Genomic DNA, 23765 nt, shown 5'->3' with positions numbered 1-23765 from the left:
TAAATTGCTTAGAGTGGTATCATGTTGCATCAGAAGGCCTTGACTTGCCGGATTATTTTGAGGTCTTAACTGTGGATGACGTACCAGTCTACTACTTTGACAGTAATATGAACGGTGATGTACCTGTCCCTGAATGGCTGAACAGCACAACTGCAACAACTGCACGGGAATTCTGGGATTTCTTTCGTGTCAGAACAAATTCAAACAAAATACTTATAACTGAAGGACTGAAATCAGCCACCCAGCAGTTCAACTTAATAGGTACATGGCTTATACAATCTGAAAAACATTGTGAAATTCACATTTGTTACATTCAATGAGCAACTATTTTTAAAGCAATGAATTTGAACTAACAAAGGCTCTTCACACTTTAGGCATTTCCTCGGACGTTAACATTTATCAGGCTCGGTGTGGATGTCGCCTCCGTCCTAATGGAAGGGTGCAAGTCTATTTAATTAATGCTTTTAATGGAAAGGATTTCCTAAGCCTTGATATCGAGAGGAAACATTTTACAGCCGCTGTGCCTCAAGCAAACCCCTATGTGAGCCTGATGAACAATAATCAAGCCAAATTTATTCCACTTCTCTCCTTCTACAGCACAAAGTGTGCTGATGTAATAAATGACTTCCAGCAACAAAACCCCAAACTACGCATGAAGAAAGGTCAATTCCAAATCTCAAATCAGTTTTCATGGTTTTACAAATCTGCTTTTAACACTGAAATAGCCCTGCGCTCTTTCAAAGTCTAAAATCAGCTGATTAAAGAAATGTTAATAAATAAACAAAATACAGCAGACCATATAAATTGCAACACAGAGATTTACTAAAGTATATAGTTTTGCTAAATCATCTTTACACTGCAGTAGTGAAAGAAAGAAAGAAAGAAAGAAAGAAAGAAAGAAAGAAAGAAAGAAAGAAAGAAAAACAGTCCCACAAATGGTTTCTTCAGTTTGGTGAAAAGAAGAAATAGGTGATTCCACATGAATTTGAGGAGGCACATGGTAGTCTACACCTCTATCAGCCAGTATGTGGGTTGCATAAGCAATGCAGAACAGAAATATAAGGGGATTGGCCACTGGTAAATAGGGGTAAAAATGGGATCAAATGCCAAAAAAAGGGAAAACAAAAACAGGACAACTTATTCAACTGCTCCTTTCTATATGAAATAGAGTAATTATGTTCACTGTTCTTGTTGTTTTTTGTTTCTTCCACAGTTCCAGAGGCCAGATTATTTGAGAAGAAAAACTCTGCCTTCACAGAGATCACATGTCATGTGACTGGATTCTACCCACGAACAGTGCAGGTTCAGTGGTTTGGATCAGACATGCAGCCTGTGGTTGAGGGGGTTATTGAAGGTGAAGTGTTACCAAATGGAGATGGTTCTTATCAGATAAGAAAGAGTGTTGTGATACCAGCAGAACACACAGACATACATCACTACAGCTGTGTGGTCCAGCATAGCAGCATTCGTGGAAAAATCACCAAAGTTTGGGGTAAGATCCTGCTGAATCCAATACTGACACATTCTGTCTTCTGTATGTGCTTCGTCAGAAAAAAATTAATAAAACTGAATTATTTCATTTAAATCCACAGTTGGTAAAAAGGACTCATCTGTCGTGCCTGCTGTGGTAATACCTGTTGTTGTGAGTTGTTTTGTAATAATTGGGTTTGGACTCTGGTTCTGGTGGCACCATAACCGTAGGGGTGAGTATATTTGATCAATCTCAGTTATTCTTGATTTTTATGTGTTTTATAAATTATTGACTAATCTGCAATTTCTAGCTCTTGCAGTTGGCATTCTGTACAATTTTTAATATCCATCACAGGTAAGTTTTCAAACATTATTTCCCCATTCTATCTCTTTGTTTTCTCAGTTTAACATGTTAATGGTGTGAGAAAAATGTTTTCACTCTAATATTTTTCTTCCTCCTCCTTTGTCCTCTCTCATACAGTCATCTGACTCATGGAGGACTATTCTCATGTTGTGAATGAGTGGCCCTCCTTCCCCTGCAAAAAGGACCGACTCTATCTCTGTTTCCAACTGTGGGTCATCTCCTGTGTTACTAGAAGACGTATGTCTTTTCTGTGCCAGAGATCACAGTGAAAACAGTTTACTATGGTTACTTTGTTCACAGATATGTATATATATGCAAAATGATGTTTTTCAGCTGTGTGGTGCATCTCTCTGAATTACAGACATATTCATTTTAAACAGATGTACAAACGCTCTCGGTGTAGGTAACTACTACAAGCACTAGAACACTAGAACTAGAACTAGAACACTAGAACTCTGTTAAAATATTGCCAATGTCACAACCTGCACTGCCATTTTGGACTTTTAGTTGGATATGTCTTTGTGCTCCCGTTTTGTGTCTGTCTCCGCCCCTCACCTGTACCTGTTTGTCTCATTATTAACCTTGTTAATTTCTACCAATCCTGTGTTGCCCTGTTTAGTTCTCCCTCTATTTAAGTCCTAGTGTTTGCCTTGTCCATTGTCTATCGTTGTTTGTGTATTTTGCGCACTGTTATGCTGCACCTTTTGTTATCGGCCTTTGTTATCAGTTTGCGCTTGTATTTTAATCTTCAGTTTCAGTAGAGTCTTCCGTTTTGTCACTTCAATCATCGTGTCTTTGCACTTGGGTCCTGCACCACACCACCAGCGTGACAGAACGATAGACCTAACAAGGACCCAGCAAGACACTCCTGTCTCCCGGGCAGAGACGGTTCCAGCTCCTGACCTGGGTGCGGCGGGGCTCCCTCTCTCGGTAGGTTCTCCAGCCCCTAACCCGGGGGGGGAATTTTTTGGGGGGGGGCTCCCAGCCCTAGACCCAGGCACCACATGGACTGTGGTGCTGGGCCCAACCATCTCTAGGGCTGTGTCCGCTCCTGGGTCTCCTGTCTCTGCCACCCTGAATCCCCTGAATCCCCCTCTTCGAGCAGTGACTCCGAAGGCTCCATGGAGGGTGCGCTGCCCAGCGCGAGGAATGCACTGCCTGGCGCACCATGGAGGATGCGCTGCCCAGCGTGAGGAATGCGCTGCCCGGCGCACCCTGGAGGATGCGCTGTCCTGCCCTGTTCCTGAGGCCGCTTTCCCGGCCCTGTCCAGGTCAGCTTCCAATGCTGACGCCCTGTCCTGGTCAGCTTCCAATGCTGACGCCCTGTCCTGGTCAGCTTCCAATGCTGACGCCCTGTCCTGGTCAGCTCCCATGCTGACGCCCTGTCCTGTTCCCGAGGCCCTTTCCCCGAACCAGCTCAGCCCTCTAGCCGACGTCGAGGCTGTTTGAAGAGTCTGCTCCGTTCCTGTTCCTCTGCCGGTTTGGAAAATCTGTTCCAGCCAACCCCTCACCTGCTCGGCCGCAGAGGGGGCCCGTCGGCTGCAGCACCTTCGGTCATCCCTCTGTGCGCCCCCCCACCCACCCGGTCTGTTCTGGACTTTGTTTTTCTTTTGGGCCGTCTGGGAGCCGCCCCTTAAGGGGGGGGCTCTGTCACAACCTGCACCGCCATTTTGGACTTTTAGTTGGATATGTCTTTGTGCTCCCGTTCTGTGTCTGTCTCCGCCCCTCACCTGTACCTGTTTGTCTCATTATTAACCTTGTTAATTTCTACCAATCCTGTGTTGCCCTGTTTAGTTCTCCCTCTATTTAAGTCCTAGTGTTTGCCTTGTCCATTGTCTATCGTTGTTTGTGTATTTTGCGCACTGTTACGCTGCACCTTTTGTTATCGGCCTTTGTTATCAGTTTGCACTTGTATTTTAATCTTCAGTTTCAGTAGAGTATTCCGTTTTGTCACTTCAATCATCGTGTCTTTGCACTTGGGTCCTGCACCACACCACCAGCGTGACAGCCAAAGTGTAGTGTGTGTGTGTATGCATGCATGCGTGTGACCTCACAGCTCTGTTTCTTTTGGTGAAGATCTGACTGGTACTCACTTCATAAAGACTAATGTTCCTTATATCTGAAATTATATTTATTATGTATCTGAACTGAGTATATCTGAAAGGTGATGCATCAGAGAGAAATGTTGTGTGTAAAGATTTGCAAAATAAGAGTGTATTGCCTCTCATTTTCACTTCAGTTTCTAGTCTTGCCATGTACTCTGATACGTGAGTGGATTGTAAATAGGAAGAATAAATTATTTTTGTCCTCTTTAAAATTGTCTTCAACAATAGTTTAGACAAAAGAGGGATATTTTAAAACGTGACAGAAAATGTTCCATGTAAACTTTTAAAATGTTTCTCTTGACCTATTATTCACAGTGTTTGCTTTGCGCAATAACTTTTTTTTAAAAAGCATCTAAATACTAGATAAAAGTATCTGCACATATTGTATAGTGTTATCATTAATGTAGTATTACCTTACGGATTAATGTAATAATAATGTATTTCAAATAAAAATTACTTTTTGTTTTTGCTGTGTGCCTGATCTGAGTTGGATGAATGTGATGTGAAACATCTGCGGTTATCTTGGAGAAAACTGCTGTGACCCTGTGGATGGTGTGTAAGGTTTGTGCATTGGAGCCATGAGAGGAAACACTCTGAATGTATCATCAGGCAACAGTATAGCCCAGAGAGAGAGAGATCTTAGCTAATTGTTTTATAAGCCATGTAAAATGGAATTCTCTGCTTCATTTACTAATGTAAATGGACTGAGAATTTTAAAAATATTAATGGCAGGTTCAGATACAACTTTCAAGACACTTATAATCACAACAGTTGTAAAAGAAGTAAGTTTTGTAAAAATGTTAAAAAAAAAAGTCACCCAGACTTGAACATGCATCCAGTCTCTTGTGAATTGCCTGACACATCCAAACTGCCCTGATTATCTGTGTATCTAAAATTAAAAATTACTAACATACATACTAATGCCCAGTAGATGGCGCTGTGGCTGTAGGTGTATCTTTCGAGAAAATAATAATAAGAAGGGGGGAGGACAAAATAAAGGTAAAGGAGGGAAGTTTATATTGTTGTTGAGGGGCTTGTTATTTTCTTGAGGGGTGTTTTGTTACAGCAAACGCAATCATAACAGCATCCCTCCCTCTCAGGTGTCTTGAACTGAGCATGCCAGTAAATTTACATCTAAATTCAAAAGAATTCAGCACTTTGAGGACCTGTCTCAGAAAAAAGAGAATGTGACAGTGTCTTTGTTTTCCAAATGGAGAGTGAAGTGTGTTTGTGAGAGCTGTGGTGTTGTGCAACTGTGAAGCGCTGGTCGTGTTTATCACTGCCCTCAATCTGGGGTGTCAGCCAGAACACCACTTTAGGCCAGGATGAAACTTACTGAACACAGGCAAGGACTTCACCAGCAGACGAGAATAAAGACTGATATTCAACTGTATTAAAATGTTGTGTAACACTGCCACATTGAGTTCTAGGTCAGATCATTTTAACTCATTATGAAGGGCATAAATATAATACATACTGGGTTTACTATTCATGAAAAAAGTAGGGGTGTGTATTTTCCTTTATAATGTAATGGTACGTTTTTTTCCACTGTCACAGAATGGTATATAGGTGTGGGTTCTTTAAGATATCACTAACTAAGGTTATTTAAGCAGGGTGTATTTGGCAAACGGAGGATTCACGAACTATTAGTTTAATTTTAGGGGATCACCAAAAGGGGGATTTAAGGGTTTGAGTGTTTTATTTTTTCTGTGATTATTAAATTCATTTCTTTAATACACAGCGCTCTGTGTGTTTGGTTGATAATCTAATAATCTGTACCTTTGATTCAACCGAAGGCCAATCTAAAGTTTGCAGTATTGTGTGTCTGGAGAAATCCGACGAGTCTTCCAACATTATTATTTCTACCTTTTATCCCAATAGTACAGATGGCTTTATCGAACTTTTTCCATGTTCTCTATCAACCAAAAGAACCCCTTGTGCATTTTAACACAAGCTTGATAGTCAAGTTAGCGTGTTACAGTTGTATGTGTGGTTCTGTGAATAAACAAAGCAAAGCAATGAGTACAATACATACATACAGGCATACATACATACAACACTCGTACTGTTATCAGAAAGAAATATAAAACAGACAACTTCAAACACAAGCATACACAGCACTCTTACACACACATACAGTCAAACATCCCTACTGAAAATACGCTCAGTAAACTAGGAGCGGAAACTGTTTAGCTAACTTAATACAACTCGACATAGCAAGCTAACTATAAGTGTACATGCAAGCATGTTTCTATCCACGCTATAAGAACTCTCGGTATTCACATTTAACTGCTGATGCGAACTTAATGTAGAAATCACGTAACTTACTTTTTGCATTAACGCACAACGGTATGGAAGACGAAAAGTCGTCAATAATCCAATGTATCACACAGCCGAACATGAACACAACACACAAAGAGTACTGTGACTGCCCGATTTTCCTCGCTTCATGATTTTCCCTGGAATTACGAAATCCGCAAGTCCGCTCTGCAACACCCATGCGCAGTTTATTTTGAGAGCTGTCTGATTTTGCTGGAAGTACGAAAGTCTGGAAGTCCAGACTGCAATGCGCATGTGCAGTATCTGAAGCTTGCGCACACTATGACGTGATCCAGCAGTGCCAGATCTGTACTGCTCATGCGTAAACATTTTACGGCACAAAGAACACGTATTGTTTTCATTGAGAGATGGAGTGTTAGCATATACTGATAATGTTATTGAAGTACTGTTTTTTTCCCCAAAGACTCTCTGAAGGCTTAGTTCATTAGCATAGTTTAGTTTAGCATTGTTTACTGTCCGTAGACTTAGCAGAATAGCATAGCATAGCATAGACAATAGCATAGTTATGAAATATGACCTAATTAAAAATTGCAAATCGGGCAGGGGACACAGAAATATGATGTAATGTCGTAAAACACCATGGAAATTGGGTAGTGCAGTAAACTCTTATTGCGTGTTGCAGACTGGACTTCCGGATTTCGTAATTCTGGGGAAAATCTGGAAGCGAGGAAAATCGGGCAGTTACAAGTACAATGCTGTTTTTTCTTGAAAGTCCATTCATTATGACGCAGGCACTGCACCTGACTTGAGCACCACCTCAATTTATTGATTTAAGGATAACAAATGTGTAAATTAAACTTAGGTAGACATAAGATTATTAAAACCTGAAACTAAATTATTCCGTCTGACCTGCGTCACAAAATGAAACCAAAATAAGTTGACAGTACAAAGCGGATAAGGCTTATGCATTGGAGTAAGGGTGGAAACACTCTGCATGCATAATAAAAGGGACATTTCAGCAACTTGCACTGTAGTCTGAATTGAATCTTCCCCTTTTTACTAATGAAAGTGAACTGAGGTAAAGAAACGAGTATTGGAGTTGCAAACTGATTGAAACGTCATGACAAACATCATTGTGTCTCCATCTCTTTTGCTCTTCAACTGCAATCACTGTTTTTTACTTTACCTATATTCAGTAGGTGATTTGTACATTTTTTAATAGGGGGGGTGGCCCAAAGGTCACTGACACTACTCCACAAAGCAGTGGGCAAATCCGGTCCTGGAGGGCCAAGGTCCTGCTGTTTTTCTTGTCAACAAACTAAATATAGTCTCTGATTGGCTGAAGAGCACGCACACCTGTTTTCAAAGTGAAAATCAACAGGTAGCTAAGAGGTGAAAACAAAAACTGGCAGGACACCGGCCCTCCAGGACTGGATTTGCCCACCCCTGCTATAGAGTATATAGAGGGATGGCAGCAGGGGCAATTTCAGGATTTTTAAATGGGGTGGCACAGGGTGGGACCAAGAACCAGTCAGGGGGGCCCATGGGAAATCAAAAAATTCTATCAGAAATAAATACAGCGTTGAAAACTGACTTAGAAAACACTGAGCACAATCTGTGTGAGGCTGGGCCAGCAGAGGCGTCCCACTACTAAGAGATGAGGTAATGTGTATCTTTTTTGGGGAATCGATGAGAATATGTATAAGAATCGGTGCTTTGTGAAAATGCGTCAGTCACTCCCTGAGACCTGACTCAGTTTGTTGTATGCCTTTTGAACTATACAGTAAACTTATACTGACTCAATATTAGACTCCTATTGTCTTGTCTTAGGACAAGTACCAGTGTGGTTTTGGGACTCAGTCACATCTGGCCCAGGCTGAGATTTTTCACCCACAGGTTTTTTACAATACGCAAATAGGGCTTAATTTCTCCAACCACACCCAAAAATAACGTTGTTTTGTTCCAATACAAATGTAATGGTGTCAACCACTCTACAGCTTAAAATTCTCAACGTTGTTGGATCAGATCACTAAGTTAACATTCCCCCACATTTTAAGCATTTACCATTTTACTGCAGTCTTTTTGGGAAAAGTGATTGTGCCTTTAATCTTTCAAACAATAGGAAGAACCAATAAAGTAATATTTGTCTATTTTCTATTTATGTGGTGGTGCACCGCTGCTGAATAACATGGAAAGTCATTCACTCGTTTGCCAAAGTTATGTAGACTAAGCTAACTAAGTAGCTACATAATGGGACTCTTGAGAGCTTTTGAAGCCGTTATAACTGCGAGGGTCGTCTTTAGGGATATCGAGGCTCCAGTAGCCTTCCGCAGTGGGTAGGTTATATCACTCACTACTGTTGCTGTTATCTGGAGTTCGCCTGCATATGCATATTATTGCAGTAGAGAATGACAACACCCCAGTCCACATACAGTAAACCCTCCTTATCCGCGGATTCACTTTCTGCGGTTTCAGTTACAGTTCGAAAACATTAGATGAAAAATTCCAGAAATAAGCATTTCATAAGTTTTAAATTGCGCGCCGTTCTGAGCAGTGAGATGAAATCACCTCGTGCTGTCCTGCTCGAGACATGAATAATCTCTTATTGTGCCTAATTTATAAATTAAACTTTATCATAGGTACGTGTAGGAAAAAACATACTATATGCAGGGCTCAGCATTATCCACGATTTCAGGCATCCACAGGGGTCTCGGAACGTATCCACCATGGATAAAGGGGGACTACTGTGTAAAGTAGTTAATTCTAAAGACTTGAGCCATTTCTCAATACGAAGTACGCCAAGTACGTTCTCCTGTTCTTGGGAGTTCGGACTCGCAAGTTCAACTTGGGAGTCTGGACTCCCGATGACGTGGGAGGGTGCAGTATGCTCAAACTGCATTTGAAACAGCAGCGTTCTTGCTGGCTAGAGGCTCTGGAGCTAGCTAGTAGACGTCACATCTCCGAACATTTAGGACTTTCAAGGAGGTGCTACCGACCCATATTCGAATGATTAATTTCTTGCCTGAAACATCTTAAAAACTACATTTGGTGACAGAACAAAGGGGTAACATCATCAGTCATGGCCGAAGTACTGTTCCATTTCAAAGTTCACATCTAGCCAAGAACAGATCAAATACCCGGATGTGTTCTTGATTCGTGGGTTTTTATCAAGGATGCATCAGGAGGTGACTTGTGTGGACTTGGGGAGCCAAGTTTCCCAGAATGCATTTCACCCAAATTTCACAGAAGTTGCAATAATGGTGGCAGACGAGCTACAGCTTGACTGTAAAATTTCGTATTATGACTTTTGTTCTGTCACCAAATGTAGTTTTTAAGATTTTGTCAAAAACAGAGACTTGTTTAACAGAATATGATTTTTTTTTCTTGTATCTGGTATTCCACAGGGAGCTAACAAATGAAAAACAGAAAAAAAATTGTGTTTTATGAACGCGACTTACTGTAACTAGAGGTAAGCAGGCAATGCGGTCACATTCGGGCCCGTGACAATTCTATTCAACAGCAGGAAAAACTGAGCGTACATATAGCTACAGTACACTTTGTAACCTGCATGTTGATGAAAACGTTTTGTGATGCACTTACTGCCTCAGATGCGGCCGTTATAATCAATGACCGACGAAACAAATATCTTGACATTCTCTGGTCAAAAACCTCGTAACTTCATTTGAGCTTGTTTTTGTAAAATATTAATAATGAAATGACACATGCAAGTATCTGACCATATACAAAGACACAACACCAACTTTAACGATGCTGTGTTCAATTATTTTAAAAACAGTTTTGTTTTGTTTTTTCATCTCCTGAAAAGTAAAGGTTTTGGAAATACAAGGATTGTGCCTTGTACAGTGACAACATATATAATAATATAATTGTGGCGTCGCTTTTTCCGGTCATTATGAGGCTGCGTGCTTAAAAATACTTTTCCCGTTCGCTATTGACATTACGCATTACATCACCAAGCGTTCCGGTTAAGCGAGATGGGCTGGAGACTTGACCATCCTGCACTGGGGCCTGGTGTTGGCTCGTTACGTCCCTGTGTGGTAATATCTGCTGTGTTTTTATGTGTACTTATTGGATTTGGTTTCATGTTCTGGTGGTGCTGTAAGGTTAAGGCAAGGTATAGCCTTTTGCTAAAGGAGTCTTTTTTTATTCTTGAATTTTAATACATTTTATTTTGATTAATCAGCATTTTTTGACAGCCTGTATTTTTTTCATTACAGTTGGCATCCTGTAAAGATGGAAGTGGTAAGGAATTGTATTCCATCTCAGAAATGTGCTCCACCAGTATACCAATATATGTTCAATATGTTTTTCTTTCCTCTTCAGCTATTTTCTTTCACAGCTACCACAATAGCTGGGGTGGTGGTTGGGGGGATAGAATATGACACAGAGAGGACAAATAGATTAATCAAATAGTCTCACCATCTTTATCTTTATTGCTCATTTTTCAGGTCCCACTTTACAGGAAAGTTCACTTTATCCTCTTTACCTCTGATCATCCATGTCTATCCAGTTGTTTGACTGAGCCTTTGATTGCACATCTGTAATGATCTCGCTATCTTTTTGCCCAGTGAATGTGTCATATACATTAGTGAATCTTTGTTATAAGCCATATACTGGTAAAAATACACTACATTTGAGGACACCCAGCTACAGTGTGCAAGTTTACATTATTCAGCTTTGTGGTTCTTTTCTTTGTTTGATTTTTTGTTGGTGGCCCATGTACATCTACGTCACTTACACATTCTCAATGTCACAACCCAACAGTCCCCTTCCCCAGAATTCTAATGGACTTTTATTTTGATAGTAGTTTTGTGTATGTGTGTTTTACTTCCTGGTTTGTTTTATTGACTCTTGCCCACCTGTTGCTTGATAGCTCATTTAGTTCTGTGTGTTTAACTCTCTGTTTTCGCCCTGGTGTTTGCAGTCTTGTGTTCTCTTCTGGAAGCATTACTGAGCTATACTTTAGACTATCCTGGTTTTTTGATTCTCTCTCCTGCTCGTTTGGACATTGTCTTTGTCCCTGATTGACCTGGTTTTTGGAACTGTTAGTGTTTTTGGATCATCCTATTAAAATTTGCAAATAGATCGCATCATGATTGGTGAGTTATCACACTCAATCACTTATTAATGCCACTACTTAAATTATCACCAAAGTGCACCTTGTATTGTTATGCTGTCCATAATTTTTCACAGTACTTGTTCAGTGTGTCTCAACACTGAATGTCTCTTTCAGTTTTCAGAATTCTTTTCATCTCACTTTTGGTCATTTTGGTTGCTTTGGATATCAAATGTTAGTGGATTGCTTGACAGACTCTCTGTTCAACATAGGCAGTTCAGCATCCAAAGGAGGTTTTGTCAGGTATTGACAAAAAATGCCCTCGTCCGTCACCCAGCAGATAAACAGATTGGCCTATCAGTGCCTGTAATTTTTTTTTTGTTTGTTTGACTTTAACAACCAATAAAAGAGGACATAAAGGTAAATGAGGACTTACGGATTAGCTATAACACTTCTTAAGTGTTTAGGAGAGACCCCAAAACAATAGTAGGTGTCGTTTTAAATGTCAATATTGCTTGCAGTGGCTCTGTGCCAGGCATGAGTACCTTAATGCTTTTACAATGTGATGTTAACTGGCCCACGCTACGAAAATTTTCAGCAAATGTCGACCTTTGCCAGCTTTGTTGAAAATCCCCAGTACTCATCATTTTACATATGCCTGTATTTATCTGTCGGTTAACACAGGTTTCTCTTTCTGTTTTTGTATTATGCAGACTGTTTACCAGTACTTCATGGGATTCTGCTCTTCCTGGCACCAGATGCCACTGAACGACCCCTGGTTTTTAGTATGAAAAGAGGTCAGGTCACAATTAGGCCACGGTGTAACCTTGTCTTAGTCCCTTTTTAGTGTGTTAAGCTTAAGAAGTAATTATTATCTCATGTTTACATTAGTAACCAAAGCACTAAGTGGAGATAATTTCTCACTGATGACATCTTACTACCTCACCATTTTGTATTTTTTGTTTGCTTTACATCTAGTACAGCCTAACTCCGAGTAAGTTGTTACAGCTTAAATATGTAGTATTATTGTTGCGTAACGTGCTATTCACTCTCACACGTACTTATGTTTCCCTTCTCACAAATTGTTATTCGTATTTCCTTTACATAGACACCTAGTATATAAGCAGCGGTTGCATATGACAAAGAATGTGGTTTGCGTGGAATTATTTATTAGGATTAAAGTGGAACAAAAACATATTCATCCCTGACTGGATGTCGGTGGCGATTCTCTCCAGAATTCAGCCCACCCAGCCCACTCAGCTGGTTATTCCACACATTTTTGTTTTTTCACAGAGTGAATACAAATACAAAATTGAACATATGCGAGTAGACTATGAGCTGGTTGGAATTTCAACAAAGGGTGTGGGTGCAACGGGAGAGCGAACACGGGCTATGATGTCCGTCACATCACATTCTAACAGTATACAACATACACTGAAAATATTCTGTATTGTCACATCTCAGCGATACAGAAACAGGTTTGTTCAAAGGGTGATGTTTTGATGACTGATGAGTCATTCAAATCAATGCATTCCTCTTGGGCACAAGAACAATGAGTGAAGAAGTCTGCCAGAAGTTATGAGGAAATGAAAATGTTAAGCTGTTCTGCACTCAACTTTGTCTATTTGTTTTCCCCTTTAACCATAGTTTAAAAATTCAATGAAGACCATCGTCCCTGTCCTCAAACCGGAGCCTTTTTCCCCACTTTCTTTGACAGCATTTTTGAAACAATGCATTGGTTTGATGAAGAGAATGATATTCTCCTCTATACAAGTAAATTAGAACTAACTGGTCAGAAAGGAGGACGGCACATAAGCACAGGGGGTAGCACTGTCGCCTCACAGCAAGAAGGTCAATTCCTGGCTGGGCCTGGGCTCTTTCTGTGTACAGTTTGCATGTTCTCCCCATGTCTGCATGGGTTTCCTTTGGGAGCTATGGTTTCCTCCCACATGTCCAAAGACATGCAGGTTAGGCGAATTGGAGACACTAAATTCCCCGTAGGTATGACTGTGTGTGTGAGTGTGTTTGTCTGCATATCTGTGCTGTGATGGACTGGCAACCTGTCCAGGGTGTTCCCCCGCCTTTCGCCCTTGCGCTGGGACTCGCACCTCCTGCAAACCTAATCAGGATAAGACGCTTTGAAAACGAATGACTGAGAACAGTTCTCAAAACTCTAATTGCAGTTCTAATTTACCACAATATTCAAAGCTTCTGCCACTCCAATTTGATCTTATGTTGTTTCTCACGTATGCTCACACATTTTTCCTTCCAAAAGTGAACCTATGACAAAAAACACCAACCTCACCTTCTGTAAAACAATGACATATGTTATGACTGCCGCTTAGCACAAGTATTTGTTGTTCTCTTGTTACTGTCACTGATGTGCAGTTTTTCTTTCAATCTGAAAATGGTCGGGTCCATCAGTAGTCCTTGAATAAATACTTTAAGATGATCAGGTTACTGACGTTCTACATTATGTGCGTATTTAAAAAAATGGATATGAAATTCTTTTTTGTTTTTGCGCAGTTGTTAGCATTTTTACACGAGTATCAAAACACACACTCTCTCTCACACTGCATGAAAGAGAACACATATTTCATTTTCTGTTCAGTGTGTGCCCTTTCAGTTTTCTATGCATTTTCCATTTTAGAGCTATAGCTATAGCATAGGCTATATCTTAAGCAATGTTCAAAATAAAGCTATAGCTTGATTTATAGCGCAATAAACAGTTTTTTGTCCCCGGCTACGCTCAGGCAAGCAGGTGAGTATTTACGTGCGTATGAGAGGAATGGATCATTACGTGACTTGTCATGATGGGACGTCAGAACCAAGATGATTTGTTTCAAAGAGTCATCTTAACTTTCTTTCACTTTCTTTCTGGAAAGAATCCAATTACAGAAGCCTTTATTTGAACAACAAAGGACATTCTACTGTCATTTTCAGTCAAGAGGCCAATTTTAGTCTTTCTTTCTCTATCGGATGCCACAGAATAGAAAATACGACGGCTTCGTCTTGTCTTTTCACTTCAACGCCTAGTTTTGCAACTTTCTTGACTACGTTAGAGTAGAGAATTGTAGATATGAAGAGCTACGTAAAAAAAGAACTGTGCTTCTGTCTTCTCTTACAATTGCTTCATCAATCGTTTGGGGGTGAGTAGAGTGTGAGTTTAAAACTTGTAACCAATATTATATATAATTCATTCACGGTTGTTCTCTGGTTCTTTGTAGCCGCGCAATTGTTTGTGCTCAAAAACGGTTTATACTAATTTCAGTTCGTTGATGGCACGCAGGCTCCGATGTGGACATAGTAATTTGGTGGTCTCCATAGTGCGCAAGGGCGTCAGCCCAGCGAACACAAACGTAGGATAAAATTCTATAGGCCTACTCGTACCAGTTCCCACTTAAGCGCATTGTTTAAGAGCCTTCATAATATAGGACAGAGTCATATAGCCACGTAGAGAGAAATAAAAAAAAATCTATTTCACGAAATCAACTTCGAGTAAAAATCTGAAAGGAAAAAAAAAAAGAAGAAGAAATTTCGAGTTAAATCTCGAAATTCAATCTTTATCCTTTTCTCTTAAGGTCTCCCTTGTACTCTTCCAGAAAAAAGACTGTTGTTTTTTCTCTTTAAGTCGGCCTTGCCTGCTACTCTATACTATTCCAAAAATAACGTTCGAGATTTTATATCGAGATTAAATCCGAAATTTCGAGAATAAAGTTGAAATTCCCAGATTAACCTCGAAATTTACATCATTTCAAAATGTCGGGAATAAACTCGATGTTTAGAGAATAAAAGCAAAATTTCGGATTAAATCTCGAAATAGGCTACAGTCCTTTTCTTCTGTTCGGGCGGCCGTAACACCGATCCGTGTCTCTTCCGTGGAGGTGGGTGATCTCTCCATATAAAGCTTTTCATTAGCCTTGTCCACATAAAACATTCAAAGTTTGTTTTTATGCATTATGGGTGAAGACTTGAAAGTAGCGATGCTGTTCGAAAGTCTTTGGAGCGCTGTTTAAAATGCATTATGGCTCAAGAAACAATTTTTAAGTGAATACAATAAACACGAAAGCGACATTAATGTCTTTTCGTTTCAAATGATAAACAAAAATTTGAAGCAACAAAATAGTTTCAGTAAAGATCGTACATTCTTTTCACAATAACACAAAGTGTAAGGTTTAGTCCCCGTCTCGCTGTATATATAATACTCCATCTTTCCAATAATTTGCTGCAAGACAGTAAGCGACTTCCTGAAGATCGGCTTGATGTGCGTGTAAAATTTTTATTTTTATATTCATTTTGACTTTTCAATATTATTTTCATCAATATGCTATATGCAATATTCAATATGCAATATTCAACATGGTTGAATAAGAGTAGATTTGGACTAGCGAGGTCATTTAACATACTTTGATTAGCTCGAGTTTAGGGTATTATTACTGCGCATTAATTCTAGGGCGCACTACTTGGAGAATGCTGTCAAAGTGGCAGCTTCTCAAAACCCTCAATGTGTTTTTGTCTGGCTTCAGTATTTGAAACTTCTTTTATTCCAGTTTGACCACATGCTCTTTATCAAGAATACACCCACATACGTCACTTTCAAAAGGCCTACAACAAAACCATAAGTACACGGTCATTGTCAAAACAACATGAGTGCCGCTTGAATGGCGCTTTGCTCAAATGCTCAAACGCAATGGTTAACTTCCTCCGACATACCTAGCTGCCTAGCCTACGATAAAATTAGGATAATGATAACAACAACAACAACAACTACTACTACTACCAATAATAATAAAGCGGCAACGTTTAGTGAATGAAATTGGCAAACTGTCTTTCAAAATCAGACAAGGTTTAATTTACTAGTAAAACTTCTCATCTGAACACCAAATTAAGTTTAGACGACATGCGTACCTGCCAATAAGATTAAAAAAAAGACACAAAAACTTACATTAGGCTGACGTGAAATTTTAATTCCTAACTTTGTTGCACTAATCGTTGATGATTTTGGAAATTTTGGAAATGATGTTTAAATCAGGCCAACCATCCAGAGTTGTGATGTGTAAGATGCAGTGCTGGGAGTAACGCGTTATTGTAATTCCACAACTTTTGGCTGTAACAAATTAAATACCGCAATTACAATTACTGAAATTTAAATGGGCTTCTTACTCGTTACCTTTGTCTTGCGTGGAAATATTAATGGCCAACTGCCATTAGCAGACAAATTCAGCCTATTCTCCCAGTTTCCTGTTTATGATGGAACGTTACCTTACCTTACGGTGGCGCAATGAGTGAATCAGTGAATCGCCATAAACCCACACGGTGACCGACAGTTCAGGCAATGTGAGCTTGCTGTCCTCGAAACATTATTTTTCCCTCCTCGAGATGAAGGACAAAAATATCCTGGTGAGCTGTAGTCTATGTGCAGGTGGGAGAACTTTGTTCACATCAAAGAACAGTAATTCTAATCTTCTGAAGCATCTGCCAAAACAACATGCTTCTACAAAGCTATATCGCGAAAGACTGCAGAGGTTGCAATGGATAAATCTTTCTCTTTTTTTTTTGTTTTGTTTTTCAACTCAGTGGTAACGTTTAGGTTGCGTGTGACCTCGGTTTGTTTATGTATGATCAAATAGTCGACGTACAACCGGGCTTGGTAAGGCTGAGTAATTTATTTTATTTTAGTAAAAAAAAACGGCGAACATTGTGGAAGTCCCAACACCAGTGTGGCTGAGTTTTTAACTGCCATCTTCTTCAAGCTACCTCAGCCCAACCAAGAAACACGGACCCAGACCGTTACATCTTGTCCCACACTGTGTCACAGCAAGACTCAAATAATATAGCTATGTATGTATTAATAAGAGAATTGAAGCAAACATTTAGAAGTAACGCAAAAGTTACTTTCCTTAGTAACTAATTACCTGTATATGCAGGAATTGGTAAAGTAATTCAAATACTTTTGAAGGAAGTAAGTAGTAACTGTAACTAATTACTAATTTTCAGTACTTTGCACAACACTGGTAAGATGTAAGACCCAATCAGCTCCAGTCTCCTCTAGCTGTTTAGTGTGGTTACCAAGCGTGGAACAAGGTGCCAACAAACGTTTTCTGTGACAACCACAACTAAACCCATCCCGTGACCTGTTTACCATTTTCACACACACACACACACACACACACACACACACACACACACACACACACACACACGCATGTTAGTATGCAGGGCAAATATTATTTTCATTCTCAGTTTCTTTTTAACCTGTGCAATTATGGTCACAGTCTGAGTGAATTTTGTTATATTTTCCAGATGTGCATACTATTACCTGGCATTGTGTAGCATCAAAAGGCCTTGGTTTGCCCAATTATTTTGAGGTAGTAACTGTGGATGAACTGCCACTATTCTACTATGACAGTAATATGACAGAAGCAGTACCTGTCCCTGAATGGCTGAACAGCACAACAGCAAAAGAATACCGGGAGTTCTTGACTCATATTGTAATAATCAACAAGCTGAAAATAGTAAAAGGTCTGGAATCAGCCACACAACAATTTAATGTCACAGGTAAATAACTTCTTCCATCAAAAAAAAAAAAAAAAAAGAAAAGAAAAGAAAAATTGTGAGATAAGCACTTGCTAATACTTGAGCACTTGTTCATGTTTGAAGTGATGAATTGAATCTAATAAAGACTTTTAAAAATTTTAGGTACTTCCTATAACATTTATCAATCCTATGGTCGCTGTGAACTCCATCCAGATGGAACTGTGCAAGGCTCTTTGACTCATGCATTTAACGGCAAAGACTTCTTAAGCCTGGACGTCAAGAGTAAAACATTTGTAGCCACAGTGCCTCAAGCAGTCATCTATAAGAGAATGAGGGAGAAAAATCAAGATGACCTTGACTATGTTGTCTATTTCTACAACACAAGCTGTGTTGAAGGAATTAAGCAGTTCCTGCAACATGCTCCCAGCCTAAGTATGAAGAAAGGTGAAATTTCAAAGTTCAAGCTTCTGTTCATGACCCGAGAATGTTGTTTTTAACAGAGGAATAAGTATTCTCTTTCATAAGCTGAAATTAAATGAGAAAAGCAATACAAAAAAAGGAAAAATATCTACAAATATACAATGCAAAAAAAAACAAACATTCCAGACAGTTACTTTATATGGCTTTAGTAAAGTGGCGAGTAAATGAAGTTTACAATGCAGCAGTCAACAAAATTTGAAAATAAATAAATAAAAGAAAAAGTATTCAGCCTCTACTTTCTGTACAAGACTGAGTAATTAAGTTTACATTTCTTTTTGGTGGTGGTGTTTGTTCATTCCACAGTTCCAGAGGTCAGACTATTTGAGAAACGAAGCTCTGCCTTCACAGAGATCACATGTCATGTGACTGGGTTTTACCCACCAACAGTGCAGGTTCAGTGGTTTGGGTCAGACATGCAGCCTGTGATTGAGGGGGTTATTGAAGGTGAGGTGTTACCAAATGGAGATGGTTCTTATTAGATAAGAAAGAGTGTTGTGATACCAGCAGAACACACAGACATCCATCACTACAGCTGTGTGGTCCAACATAGCGGTTTATCTGGAAATATCACAGAAACTTGGGGTAAGACCGTACTGAATAAAAGGATTTTTAGTGTTTCTTTTTACGTAGGGGCTTGTCCCTTTAAAATGCTGTAAATATTCACATTAAAATGGAAAGGCGTGGTCTGTGTTTTGTTTGTGCTTAGTATGGATGAAAATCAATAAAACCAAATTATTTTACTTTGTCTACAGATCATAAAAAGGCTACGCTGGAACGTACTAGATTATACATCACATTTGGTTTCATACTATTTCTAATTTGTGTGATTCTGTGGCCCTGGAGCTACTGTAAACCCAAGGGTAAGCATATTTATTCAACCTCAGTTTTCCTTGAATTCTCCTGGATTTTACTATTTGTTGATTAATTATTATCATCTCACCTAGTGGATTCCAAGCTGTAATATTATCAGTACTCATATTTACGGTTTAGTTTGAACACCCCTTCGGTAGGAAAATATGGAAAATTCATAATACTTTTTTTTAACTTACTCACAGAGTCAACTCAAGGGAGTAGTGAGACCCCCATGTTGCAAACGACTGGATAATCCTCCACACAAACAGAACATCTGTTCTACTTTTGTCTCTGGCTGGTTTTGTCGTTTGATTATGCCTTTTGACTAATTTTACCTGCCAGGGAAGCAGGGTAAATGTTATATTTGTCCTTTGCTCATTCACCAGTCCAAAGCCTTAAGACTCCATGACACCATGCACCACACCTACCCTGTCTGCATCTAGAGAGTGTTTTGTTGACAAAGTTGGGCTAAAGTAGGAGGGACATGCTTTGCAGGTTAAGATAACTAAGTTCACTGAACACAAATGTGCCACTCTGATGTTGAATGGTCAGTGATGGCACACAGGATTTAGAACATTGTAACCAATGTCCAGGATTAACTAGGCTCATTCAACTGCTCAGACTGTCAATTCATAAATACATCATAATATCATATTTCTATATACTACTCTGTCCAATATTTATAGTCCAATTTCAGAATTTTCCTGTCTGAGAAGACTGTCCTCCTTTCCTCCCAGGGCTCTAATGTAAGTAATGTAGGAACTCGAGGTTGAACATTGTTTGTCACTGCAGTTTGAAGTAGTAACCAGCAGATGGCAGTACAACAAAAGTCACCTGGTTCTTTACCCATTCAGCGTCACAGCTGCAGGCTAAAACTCTCAGTGTAAGCCTAGTTCCAAACTGAACTAGGTCTACACTGTATGAGTGAACTGTCTTCTGCTGAGTGATCTGAAAAGCTTTCAATATTAGTACACAGGGTTGTAAAACCTGCAAACTCATGTACATACACTGTCAGATGTTAATTTATGTCAGATTTTGTATTGGATCTATATGTCCCACTCAAAAACAAGAAAAGACAAACACCTGAACACAAACACATTTAATTCTATGTAAGTTGTGTGTACCTAAACATAACACAATTTTCTTTTAACCTAAATGCTAACCTAAGTTTTTTTGGTGTTGTTGTTACATTCTGTTGTAATTGTTACATAGCTTGTTTAAAGTACCTCTTCCATAATTAACTCTTTAAATGAATTTAAGTACATCAAAAAAAAAAAAATGTATCATGTGTTTGTATCATTTTACCTATAAACTTTTCTGTAAATAAACTTTATCAGAGACGGATTAATTGCAGTCTATTTGCAGGGTGAAATAAATGCCTGTTTGCTACGGTGTCTCTTGTGGGTGATCTAAGGGTCAACTAAGGACAGAGAGCCAAGTCAATGAGCAATGTTTTAATCTGGCCATCAATGTATTTTTGTCCCCAAAACACGTGAAATAGAACAAGTTGTAAAATACAGCCCGTTCCTGATTTATTGTGTTTCTGTACATGCCTGTGTGTGTATGTGCGTGTTCATGTGTGTGTGTGTTTGGATGCATGGGTCTGTGCTCACGTCACTTGTACTCATTACTGGTGAGTAAACTCTCCATGATTGAAGGACTTTATAATCATGTAAATCAGTGTGTGCTTGCTAAGGATATGTAATCTCTTTCAACTGACCTCTGCTCTGTCCGATAAATGCACCCGGCTCATGTTTCAGGTCTTGAATTTCATCCTAAATCATCAAAACAACATAAAAACCCAGAAGAGATTTTGTATTTTGATAGGAATCTTACACCTCTCAATAACGTTAATGTGACCTTTTTCGAACATATGCTTGGCTTGCATCCTGCCTCTCCTGGAAGTAGCTTTGGATAAAAATGTCTGTTAAATGAATCTAATTGTAAAACATGAATCTAATTCGACAGGAAACTTTCTTTTATGTAACTCACAGATTATACAGGCTCATACTAAACAGGAGAAAAGTGTGTCTTTGGCCTTGCCTGTATGTTTTATCACGCGTGTACATGAAATGTAATGTCAGTACAATCATGCTATAAATGCAGGTAGATGAGGTGGCCTTATGAGAGGTCAAACATTTGTAGTGTTTTAGACTCTCACCCAACCCTGCTGTGATCTAGAATTAATCCTGCTTACTTGTTGCCTGATACCCAAGCTCCTTGTAACAATTAAAATCAGTAACTTCAGAAGAGATAATACTACGGCTTAACAATTAACAATTTATTTTAATGCCAGGAATGAACAAATTACTGCATAATTCCAATGAAATATTCAAACCACAAAACATGAGACCAAATTAGAAATAAAAGATTTAATGCAAGTAGCAATAATACAAAGTGTTACGACCCCGTCTAGGGTGGGGAGAAACATAAAACGCGCGGTAAAACCTCCTTCTCCTGCCACCACAGTGACCCAAAACACCAACACTCAACACTGATATAACACTGGTCAGCTTTTATTACCAAATATAACTACTTACAAAACACAAAAGACTTGGGGGGTGAGCCAGGCCAAAGTAACGGGGAGTGGCAAGCACAGGTGTTTTACACAGAAGAGACTTTACAGAGTCACATGCACACTGACACTCTGTCGTCCTCACCAACTCTTTATCTGCCCGGAGCAGCGACACCACGCTGGAAAAAGTTTGGCCAAAAAGCTCTATAATAGCCGGCCATGCCTAAAAATCTGTGCAACTCTCGTCAGGTTTTGGGCACGGGGAAATTCACAGTGGCAGAGACCTTAGCTTTCACGGGTCGCACCTGACCCTGGCCATCCTTTCAACCAAGATACGTTACAGTGGCTTTGCCAAATTTGCACTTAGCCAGGTTAAGGGTGAGGGAAGCCTCTAAGCAAGCGTCCAAATACAGTGGATAAAATCTGTATGTGCTCAGCCCATGTAGACGTATATACCACATATACCACATAGTTATACTACCACCACCTGGCGCAACTGAATCAGTGGGTGACTGAGACAAAGTCTGCAAAAGAGCAACACTTTTTTGGGTTTTGATGCCTCTTGTTCCACGCTTTACAATCCGCAATTCAATGTCCCGGTTTGCAGCAATAAAGACATTCATGAGTTTCACCTAACCTAACAAAAAAAAACAAGACAAACCAACTTCCCTCCCTAACAAACAAAAATAAGAGAAAATATGCTCAGCTGAAACAGCATCCACTCCCTACTATTGTTGACTAAGAAAACCACAGAAACGAAAACAACACGATAACTCGATTATTTACAACTATTTACTCAGCAGTCCACATCATCATCATCACCAGCCAGTGTCTATACCAGAAAAGACTCTATTGACACGGCAGCAGGAGTTTCACAGGAGGATCAGCCAGATGTGCGCTGTGCAGCCGTCGTCTTTTAAAATTCCCTCACACCTTCTCCAGCCAATCAGGACCCACCAGCAATCTGAAAGGAAGAATGGGGCGGGGAGAGAGAGAGAGAGAAACACCCAAACAGAAACAAAAATACATCCAAGGAGGTAACAATATATATGTAGACAAACAGACAGAAAGTTAGACAAGTAGATAGGTAGGTAAGTAGACAGACGGACAGACAGATAGATTCAAGAATAAGATAGATAGATAGATAGATAGATAGATAGATAGATAGATAGATAGATAGATAGATAGATAGATAGATAGATAGATAGACAGATAGATAGATAGATAGATAGATAGATAGACAGACAGACAGATAGACAGATAGATAGATAGATAGATAGATAGATAGATAGATAGATAGATAGATTAAATGTAAAGTAATGTGCAATCTAGGGGTAATTATGTGAAACAGCCAATTGAAGACACTGTTTTAAAGTCATTATGACCCAGAGTCATTGTCATTTCCTGAAGCGACTTCCTTTCAGAGGGAAAATGAGTCAGAGAGTGGGTGAAGTCAAGCTGTTTGTAAGGGGAAAAAAAAACTAATCTAAATCAAAAAGACCACGTAACATCGAAACACACCTGAATGATCTCTGGCTCCATTTGTTCTGATCCAGGTTGGCTAGCAGACCGGTCTTGCCAGCCCACAGTATGTTGTCGCAGGCAAAATACATGACCCGGTTCAGGTGTGCCACAGTGATGCACAGACGCAGCACGCAGTCCGACAGGTGCACCGCCCGTTTGGCTGCCTCCAGAGCCTCCGCAGAGTTCCCAAGTCTCATCACTGAAACAAAGACCAGGATACAGCAAGTCTATGCAATCGCAAGTCACACACACAAACATGCACATTCACATACACACTCACAAATACCTCATCTATTACAACCAGCAACACACAAACAAACATGCACCACACACACACACACACACACACACACACACACACACACACACACACAGACCAAAGGAACATCACTACTGATGAACTTAACTGCACTTAACATCAAAAGTGAAGGACTGCATGGAAATCCCTCTTCATTAAAAAAACAGGTCTTTCACATTCCTGCTACAGAGGGTCTTCTACTGGAACACTGGGCTTACATTTAGATTACCAACTTTAATGAAGAGCTGTCAAAAGTACAGTCA

General features: G+C 39.6%; 1 pseudogene; it reads left to right on the top strand.

The window, feature by feature from the left end:
* The first annotated feature begins 13230 nt into the window (after positions 1 to 13230).
* Positions 13231 to 22075, top strand: LOC115825528 (major histocompatibility complex class I-related gene protein-like; annotated as a pseudogene).
* The last annotated feature ends 1690 nt before the right edge of the window (positions 22076 to 23765 follow it).

The sequence above is a fragment of the Chanos chanos genome, chromosome 12 (assembly GCF_902362185.1).
Source record: "Chanos chanos chromosome 12, fChaCha1.1, whole genome shotgun sequence".
NCBI classification, from domain to species: domain Eukaryota; kingdom Metazoa; phylum Chordata; class Actinopteri; order Gonorynchiformes; family Chanidae; genus Chanos; species Chanos chanos.
Note: the sequence above shows the minus strand (reverse complement) of the source record. Positions and strands in the feature narration are given on the sequence as shown.